Source organism: Nerophis lumbriciformis, linkage group LG04 (genome assembly GCF_033978685.3).
Source record: "Nerophis lumbriciformis linkage group LG04, RoL_Nlum_v2.1, whole genome shotgun sequence".
Taxonomy (NCBI): Eukaryota; Metazoa; Chordata; class Actinopteri; order Syngnathiformes; family Syngnathidae; genus Nerophis; species Nerophis lumbriciformis.
Window position 1 is genome coordinate 50,373,138 of NC_084551.2, and position 10,944 is coordinate 50,384,081.

Genomic DNA, 10,944 nt, shown 5'->3' on the forward strand with positions numbered 1-10,944 from the left:
TGGTTCGATTTTTTTTTTGTTTTTTTTGTTTTTGCACTATGACTAGGGAAGGTTGTTTGCATTGGGTCATATACATAAATGTTGCATCTAAATGATGATAAATGGCCATACACCATGGTCCGTAGTTTGATTTTTTTGTTCGTTTTGTTTTTGCACTATGACTAGGGAAGGTTGTTATACACATAAATGTTGCATCTGAATGACGATAAATGGTCATACACCATGGTCCGTAGTTTGAAAATCCCCATTTTAACCTCTAAAGGCCTTAGTGGCCACATACGTGGACAGCACCTTTTAGCTCTTATTTCCAAAATTGGGTACACTACTGAATTGGGGTCTTATGGCCGCGTATGTGGACACTTATACTGCCGTCTGGTGGTGTCAGAAGAGTATAACATACAATGGAATTTGGGGAAAAAAAGTGTAAAAATAAAAATTTGCATGTCACTACACATGAAGTACACCTTTGTTACTTATGGACTAAGTACATCATATAAAAATATGATTTTTATTTTTTATTCTAATTAGGGTCCAATAAGCCCAAATAGCAAAGAGAAATTAAAAAAAAAATCATGTAAACAACTATCTTGGGCCTTAAGATGTTAATATATGGATATATAATTAATAACTTAAATAATTGGATATTAAGAGTATGTGAAAGTTGGACTCCGTATACCTTGTTTTAAAATCAATCAGAAATATCACGCAGCTAAAATGCGCCAAACATGGACAAGTGTGGCGATATTGTTTTGCATTTTTCCCATAATGGAATTAAATAGGTATAATTCTGACTTTCTTTTTTTTTTTGTGCATGGATATCCACAAATGGTGTTATATTGTGTTATGTGTGACCATGTCTGTTAGTTCGATTTTTTTTGTTTGTTTTGTTTTTGCACTATGACTAGGGAAGGTTGTTTGCATTGGGTCATATACGTAAATGTTGCATCTAAATGATGATAAATGGCCATACACCATGGTCCGTAGTTTGATTTTTTTTGTTTGTTTTGTTTTTGCACTATGACTAGGGAAGGTTGTTATACACGTAAATGTTGCATCTGAATGACGATAAATGGTCATACACCATGGTCCGTAGTTTGAAAATCCCCATTTTAATCTCTAAAGGCCTTAGTGGCCACATACGTGGACAGCACCTTTTAGCTCTTATTTCCAAAATTGTGTACACTACTGAATTGGGGTCTTATGGCCGCGTATGTGGACACTTATGCTGCCATCTGGTGGTGTCAGAAGAGTATAACATACAATGGAATTTGGGGAAAAAAAGTGTAAAAATAAAAATTAGCATGTCACTACACATGAAGTACACGTTTGTTACTTATGGACTAAGTACATCATATAAAAATATGATTTTTATTTTATATTCTAATTAGGGTCCAATAAGCCCAAATAGCAAAGAGAAATAAAAAAAAATCATGTAAACAACTATCTTGGGCCTTAAGAGGTTAATATATGGATATATAATTAATAACTTAAATAATTAGATATTAAGAGTATGTGAAAGTTGGACTCCGTATACCTTGTTTTAAAATCAATCAGAAATATCAAGCCGCTAAAATGCGCCAAACATGGACAAATGTGGTGATACTGTTTTGCATTTTCCCGTTTTTCTTCTTTTTTTTTTGTGCATGGATATCCACAAATGGTGTTATATTGTGTTATGTGTGACCATGTCTGTTGGTTCGATTTTTTTTGTTGGTTTTGTTTTTGCACTATGACTAGGGAAGGTTGTTTGCATTGGGTCATATATGTAAATGTTGTATCTAAATGATGATAAATGGCCATACACCATGGTCCGTAGTTAGATTTTTTTGTTTTTGCACTATGACTAGGGAAGGTTGTTTGCATTGGGTCATATACGTAAATGTTGCATCTAAATGATGATAAATGGCCATACACCACGGTCCGTAGTTTGATTTTTTTTCTTTTTGCACTATGACTAGGGAAGGTTGTTTGCATTGGGTCATACACGTAAATGTTGCATCTAAATGATGATAAATGGCCATGCACCATGGTCCTTAGTTTGATTGTTTTGTTTTTGTACTATGACTAGGGAAGGTTGTTTGCATTGGGTCATATACGTAAATGTTGCATCTAAATGATGATAAATGGCCACACACCATGGTCCGTAGTTTAATTTTTTTGTTTTTGCACTATGACTAGGGAAGGTTGTTTGCATTGGGTCATATATGGCCCTTAGTTTGAACATCCTCATTTTAAGGCATCGGGGAGTATGCTTTACACTGACAGTCATGTTTTATATATACTGTATAAAGAGAGGCTATGATTATATAACAACACACCGTGGAAGTAAAGACTGGTTCCCATACCGGGAGTCGAACCCAGGCCGCCTGGGTGAAAACCAGGAATCCTAACCGCTAGACCATATGGGACCTGAATAAGTCACGACAAGAGGCCAACATGTGTGAAATGTAAGAAGAACTCTCCAGCTCACATGTTGAAACTAAAAAAGAAAGTGGACTTTATATACACGAGATGAGGTGCCACGTTTTTATTGCACGTGTATTTAAAGGCACAGGACTCATTCAACATTCCTGATGTGGTTTCATGTTGACGAACATCTGCACTTCACATATGTTCACGTCCATCATGTTTGCACTTCATCCTACTCCTATGTCATTGTTGTGGAAGTATTGTTGGAGCAAAACTATTTGCAAACGTGTATCTCCATCTGTAGGCCCCGCCCCCCGCCCCAACGGAGGAAACGCCACCATCTCGGCCCCCATGTCATCACTTGATCACGTATTTGAGTACGAAAAATTATGAACTTTTATTTACAGCAAGTGATGAAAGGTCCTTGGTTCTTGGCATCACGTGGCTGCAAGGCGCCGACTAGTGGTGAGTCCAAGGAAAGCCAAGGGGGCGTTCCAGACGAATCCTTTACACGGCAGAAGTGTCCCAAAAGTCACGTGTAAAAAAGGCATCACACACATCTAAATACGCACACACACACACACTTTTTTTTTTTACACACACGTCGATCGCAATACGGACAGACAAATTGTAATACGGAGAGAAAACTTGAAACAGGCACACACAAATCTGATTACACCCACACAGATTGATATACAGACACACATGTTAGGGCAAACCAATGCACAATACATACAAATATATCATAATACAGACGGACAAATACTTTTTACACACAAACACATCATAATACAGAAGGAAAAATACTTTTTACACACAAACACATCATAATATGGACGGACAAATACTTTTTAAACACAAACAAATCATCATACGGACGGACAAATACTTTTTACACACAAAAACATCATAGTACAGACGGACAAATACTTTTTACACACAAAAACATCATAATACAGAAGGAAAAATACTTTTTACACACAAACAAATCATAATACGGACGGACAAATACTTTTTAAACACAAACACATCATAATACAGAAGGAAAAATACTTTTTACACACAAACACATCATAATATGGACGGACAAATACTTTTTAAACACAAACAAATCATCATACAGACGGACAAATACTTTTTACACACAAAAACATCATAGTACAGACGGACAAATACTTTTTACACACAAACAAATCATAATACGGACAGACAAATACATTTTACAAACAAACACATCATAATACGGATGGACAAATACTTTTTACACACAAACACATCATTAAACGGACGGACAAATACTTTTTACACACAAACAGATCATAATACACATGGACAAATTACTTTTTACACACAAACAAATCATAATACGAACGGACAAATACTTTTTACACACAAACAAATCATATTAAGGATGGACAAATACTTTTTACACACAAACAAATCATTATACGAACGGACAAATACTTTTTACACACAAACACATCATAATACACACGGACAAAATACTTTTTAAACACAAACAAATCATAATACGGATGGACAAATACTTTTTACACTCAAACACATCATAATACACATGGACAAAATACTTTTTACACACAAACACATCATAAAACGGATGGACAAATACTTTTTACACACAAACACATCATAATACAGACGGACAAATACATTTTACACACAAACACATCATAATACAGACGGACAAATACTTTTTACACACAAACACATCATAATACACACGGACAAAATACGTTTTACACACAAATACATCATCATACAGACGGACAAATACTTTTTACACACAAATACATCATAATACGCACGGACAAAATACATTTTACACACAAACACATCATAATACGGACGGACAAATACTTTTTAAACACAAACAAATCATAATACGGACGGGAAAATACTTTTTACACACAAACACATCATGATACGGACGGACAAATACTTTTTACACACAAACAAATCATAATACACACGGACAAAATACTTTTTACACACAAATACATCATCATACAGACGGACAAATACTTTTTACACACAAACAAATCATCATACGGACGGACAAATACTTTTTACACACAAACCCATCATAATACGGACGGAAAAATACTTTTTACACATAAACACATCATAATACGGACGGAAAAATACTTTTTTGCACACAAACACATCATCATACGGACGGACAAATACTTTTTACACACAAACCCATCATAATACGGACGGAAAAATACTTTTTACACATAAACACATCATAATACGGACGGAAAAATACTTTTTTGCACACAAACACATCATAATAAGGAAAGACAGACATTTCTAGACACAGACAAATCATCATTTGGAGAGACAACTTAAAACACACACACACACGTGCATCTGATTTACCACACACAGATTGATGTACAGACACACACATTAGTACACAAACATGTCCATTGCATTACACACACACACAGATTGAGATACGCATTTGCAAATAATTTTGCTACAAGAATACTTCCATACATTTTCTTTTAACACTATTTTTGTACACACACACACACACACACACACACACACACACACACACACACACACACACACACACACACACACACACACACACACACACACACACACGCACGCACACACGCACACACACACACACACACACACACACACACACACACACACACACACTTGCATGTACACACATTATTACCTTGCGGGATATTTATCTCCCCTGAGCTTTGAACTTAAATTGCTCTTAAATGTAACGATTTCTGTGTAATGATTGACGTGTGAGGCACATCCTGCCAACACAAACTATGACGTCACACAACAAAAAAACAACATCTCAGGGCCAACACACAGACGGACAACATTCACTTTCACACACGAGGCATCATTTAGAGTTGTAACTTTTGTAAATTAAAAAGTAGGTTTTATTGCGTTATGATGACGAATTAGGTACTACATAGTATTTTTATTTACATTTCAATTGACATTGTTAACACGCGGCGACGTCTTAGGGACTGCAGTACCACCTTTATCCGCATGAGAGCAGCATTTGTGCATCTGCTAGTCAGTATTAATTAATAAGACTATACTTCCACTGTACACTTGTTTCTTTGCATGTTACACTTGTCTGTTTCTGACTCCTGCAACATGTTGGAACTCTTCTAGGTTTGTATTTATGGCAAGATGAAGCTAAAAAAAAAGATTCAGAGGAACATTCAAAGTCACATGTTGTATCTTGCGTGTTGTATTTTGATGTAAAACTGTCTTTATACTGCTCTCCTTTATACGTATACACAGAGTAGATACATGTGTTTTATGACACACCGTAAGCACAATAATGAACATATTGCTCAACAAATGGCAGTGTCAAATCAAAAGTGAGCATTATACAAACCCCAAAACCAGTGAAGTTGGCACGTTGTGTAAATGGTAAATAAAAACAGAATACAATGATTTGCAAATCCTTTTCAACTTATATTCAATGTGTAAAGGATATCACCACATGGGCTCAGGAACACTTCAGAAAACCACTGTCAGTAACTACCGTTTGTCACTATATCTGTAAGTGCAAGTTAAAACTCTACTATGCAAAGCCAAAGCCATTTATCAACAACACCCAGAAACTCTGCCAGCTTTGCTGGGCCCGAGCTCACCTAAGATGGACTGATGCAAAGTGTAAAAGTGTTCTGTGGTCTGACGAGTTCACATTTCAAATTGCTTTTGGAAACTGTGGACGTTGTGTTCTCCGGAACAAAGAGGAAAAGAACCATTCGTATTGTTATAGGCGCAAAGTTGAAAAGCCAGCATCTGTGATGGTATGGAGGTGTATTAGTGCCCAAGACATGGGTAACTTACACATCTGTGAAGGCGCCATTAATGTTGAAAGGTACATACAGGTTTTGGAGCAACATATGATGCCATCCGAGCAACGTTATCATGGACGCCCCTGCTTATTTCAGCAAGACAATGCCAAGCCACGTATTACAACAGCCTGGCTTCATAGTAAAAGAGTGCGGGTACTGGCCTGCCTGTAGTCCAGACCTGTCTCCCATTGAAAATGTGTGGCGCATTATGAAGCCTAAAATAGCACAACGGAGACCCCCGGACTGTTGAACAACTTAAGCTGTACATCAAGCAAGAATGGGAAAGAATTCCACTTGAAAAGCTTAAAAAATGTGTCTCTTCAGTTCCCAAAAGTTTACTGAGTGTTGTTAAAAGGAAAGGCCATGTAACACAGTGGTGAATATGCCCTTTCCCAGCTACTTTGGCACGTGTTGCAGCCATGAAATTCTAAGTTAATTCATATTTGCAAAAAAAAAAAAAAAAAAGATTGTGAGTTTGACCATCAAATATCTTGTCTTTGTAGTGCATTCAATTGAATATGGGTTGAAAATGATTTGCAAATCATTGTATTCCGTTTATATTTACATCCAACACAATTTCCCAACTCCTATGGAAACAGGGTTTGTACAAAACCAGACCAAAAAAATAAATAAAATAATAAATATAAAGCAAAATGTAGACCCGGTAAGGTCTATTCAGGTGTACTGGAGAGGAGGCTACGCCGGATAGTCGAACCTCGGATTCAGGAGGAACAGTGTGGTTTTCGTCCTGGTCGTGGAACTGTGGACCAGCTCTATACTCTCGGCAGGGTCCTTGAGGGTGCATGGGAGTTTGCCCAACCAGTCTACATGTGCTTTGTGGACTTGGAGAAGGCATTCGACCGTGTCCCTCGGGAAGTCCTGTGGGGAGTTCTCAGAGAGTATGGGGTAACGGACTGTCTGATTGTGGCAGTTCGTTCTCTGTATGATCAGTGTCAGAGCTTGGTCCGCATTGCCGGCAGTAAGTCGGACACGTTTCCAGTGAGGGTTGGACTCCGCCAAGGCTGCCCTTTGTCACCAATTCTGTTCATAACTTTTATGGACAGAATTTCTATGCGCAGTCAAGGCGTTGAGGGGATCTGGTTTGGTGGCTGCAGGATTAGGTCTCTGCTTTTTGCAGATGATGTGGTCCTGATGGCTTCATCTGGCCAGGATCTTCAGCTCTCACTGGATCGGTTCGCAGCCGAGTGTGAAGCGACTGGGATGAGAATCAGCACCTCCAAGTCCGAGTCCATGGTTCTCGCCCGGAAAAGGGTGGAGTGCCATCTCCGGGTTGGGGAGGAGATCTTGCCCCAAGTGGAGGAGTTCAAGTACCTCGGAGTCTTGTTCACGAGTGTGGGAAAAGTGGATCGTGAGATCGACAGGCGTATCGGTGCGGCATCTTCAGTAATGCGGACGCTGTATCGATCTGTTGTGGTGAAGAAGGAGCTGAGCCGGAAGGCAAAGCTCTCAATTTACCGGTCGATCTACGTTCCCATCCTCACCTATGGTCATGAGCTTTGGGTTATGACCGAAAGGACAAGATCACGGGTTCAAGCGGCCGAAATGAGTTTCCTCCGCCGGGTGGCGGGGCTCTCCCTTAGAGATAGGGTGAGAAGCTCTGCCATCCGGAAGGAGCTCAAAGTAAAGCCGCTGCTCCTCCACATCGAGAGGAGCCAGATGAGGTGGTTCGGGCATCTGGTCAGGATGCCACCCGAACGCCTGTTTAGGGCACGTCCAACCGGTAGGAGGCCACGGGGAAGACCCAGGACATGTTGGGAAGACTATGTCTCCCGGCTGGCCTGGGAACGCCTCGGGATCCCCCGGGAGGAGCTGGACGAAGTGGCGGGGGAGAGGAAAGTCTGGGCTTCCCTGCTTAGGCTGCTGCCGCCGCGACCCGACCTCGGATAAGCGGAAGAAGATGGATGGATGGATGGAAAATGTAGACACTTACGGCTGTCTTTATATACATTTTTTAAATTGTAATATATTCCTACAATCTTTTATCTCATTGTAAAGAGAATTCCATAGTTTAACCCCCACCACTGATATACACATTTGTTTTGAAGTTGTCCTTGAATACTGATGTTTGACATGACCTTTTCTTCTATGCTCTTCATTCTCAGAAGTGATGACAAACATTTTTTTGTTAATTTGCTGGAATTGAATATAAGTAGAATTTTTTTTTTTTGCAAATCATTGTATTATGTTTATATATATATATATATATATATATATATATAGCTTTGCCTCCAGGCTCCGCCCACTATGAATGCGTACGACAGGTACTGACCCACTCAAAGTTTGGCTCCACGCCACGCACACAAGTTACTATTATTCCTAGTATATTTCATTTTAACCGCGACTCATTTGGTCAAAGTCCCTCAAAAGAGTTTGTGAAAGTACCAGCCCTGTTTTGTTTTGTTTTTGTCGAAAACTGGTCGACGGAATCCAAGATGGACGACTTCCTTGTTTATATTCATCAAAGACGACTCCATTAATACTTGAATTTGGTAGCAGGTTGTGATTTTTTTTCACGTTTTTAAGAATGTGCTACTGAGTCAAATTAATTTTCGTGTTTTCGGGCCCTCGAAAACATACAATTTTTCGCCGTACCTGATGCGCCAGCAAAAAAAAAAAGGTGAGTTTTCATGCATGTTAATGACCTCGTAAATGTGATCAAAGTGGGAGGGTAATAATAAACAAAACAATTTAAATTGGGCCTTAATTATTAACTCAGTGTTAATATTTGATGTATTAGATTTTTTTTTTACAAGTTATGTTGACCACAAGGAAGTGTTTTAAATGTAGAAAAAAAACTAATCATAATATGACCCCTTGAAGTTTGCTGCAGTTCCCGTACCCGCCCAGCAGATGGCGTACGCAGCTCGTACTGAAGAGCAGGTGTCGCTGTCACAACATCACAGCACCTGTTTAACTCAGGTGAGTCCAAACAATGTTCTTGTGACCAAAGACCTGCGGACACTTTGATGCATTTTTTGTGCCTCAAAAATGCTAAAAACAACTCAATGTTAAGTTAAAAGTTAAAGTTAAGTTTAACTTAACTTTAGTGCCTCACAAATGCTAAAAAACAACTCAATGTAGGTCAATGTATGCCAAACTATCAAAAAAAATGGCTTAACTTTGTGCTTACAAAGCAATTAGCGTAATATCTAATAACACGGCTCGTTAATAATCAGTTAATTTAATTTTGAAAATATGTTTGTTTGTTTTTATTGAACAACAAACGCACATTTATAATACACACAACAGTCAAGGCACTTTCAACAAGGAAAGAAAACAAAAGCAAATACAGATAGTGTATGAAATATAAATAAATAGTAATAATAAAAAAATATAAATAAAACATAGACAAAAAGGGCTAGCTAAATCACTTTAAATGTTTTAATAAAGATATCAATTTAAGGGCTTTTGTACTCTTAATCATTCTCCAAGATTTGATGGTTAGTTGTAAACTATTTTGACAATATGTTTTTTTTGTTTTTGTTTGTTTTTGATTGAACAACAAACGTACATTTATAATTCACACAACAGTCAAGGCACTTTCAACAACAAGAAAAGAAAAGAAAAGCAAATATAAATAGAGTATGAAATATAAATAAATAAATAATAATAAAAATGAATAAATAAAAAATAGACAAAAAGGGCCACCTAAATCACTTTAAATGTTTTAATAAAGATAGAAAATGGATGAATGGATGGAATTTAAGGGCTTTTGTACTCTTAATCATTCTCCAAGATTTGATGGTTAGCTGTAAACTATTTTGACAATGTTTTTTTGTTTTTAAAAATTTTTTTTTTATTGAACAACAAACGTACATTTATAATTCACACAACTGTCAAGGCACTTTCAACAACAAGAAAAGAAAACAAAAGCAAATATAGATAGAGTATGAAATATAAATAAATAATAATAATAAGAAATATAAATAAATAAAAATAAAATAAAAAAAGGGCCACCTAAATCACTTTAAATGTTTTAATAAAGATATCAATTTAAGGGCTTTTGTACTCTTAATCATTCTCCAAGATTTGGTGGTTAGTTGTAAACTATTTTGACAATATGTTTGTTTTTTGTGTTTGTTTTTTATTGAACAACAAACATACATTTATAATTCCCACAACAGTCAAGGCACTTTCAACAACAAGAAAAGAAAACAAAAGCAAATATAGATAGAGTATGAAATATAAATAAATAATAATAATAAAAATGAATAAATAAAAAATAGACAAAAAGGGCCACCTAAATCACTTTAAATGTTTTAATAAAGATATCAATTTAAGGGCTTTTGTACTCTTAATCATTCTCCAAGATTTGATGGTTAGTTGTAAACTATTTTGACAATATGTTTGTTTTTTTTGTTTGTTTTTTATTGAACAACAAACGTACATTTATAATTCACACAACAGTCAAGGCACTTTCAACAACAAGAAAAGAAAACAAAAGCAAATATAGATAGAGTATGAAATATAAATAAATAATAATAATAATAAAAATAAATAAATACATAAAAAATAAACAAAAAGGGCCACCTAAATCACTTTAAATGTTTTAATAAAGATATCAATTTAAGGGCTTTTGTACTCTTAATCATTCTCCAAGATGTGATGGTTAGTTGTAAACTATTTTGACAAT

General features: G+C 36.7%; 1 non-coding gene across 1 annotated transcript; it reads right to left on the reverse strand.

Annotated features, from left to right (window-relative positions):
- Positions 1 to 2,336: 2,336 nt before the first annotated feature.
- Positions 2,337 to 2,408, reverse strand: trnae-uuc (transfer RNA glutamic acid (anticodon UUC)). The gene has a single exon. It is a non-coding gene; the product is annotated as a tRNA-Glu (tRNA).
- Between the last annotated feature and the right edge of the window lie 8,536 nt (positions 2,409 to 10,944).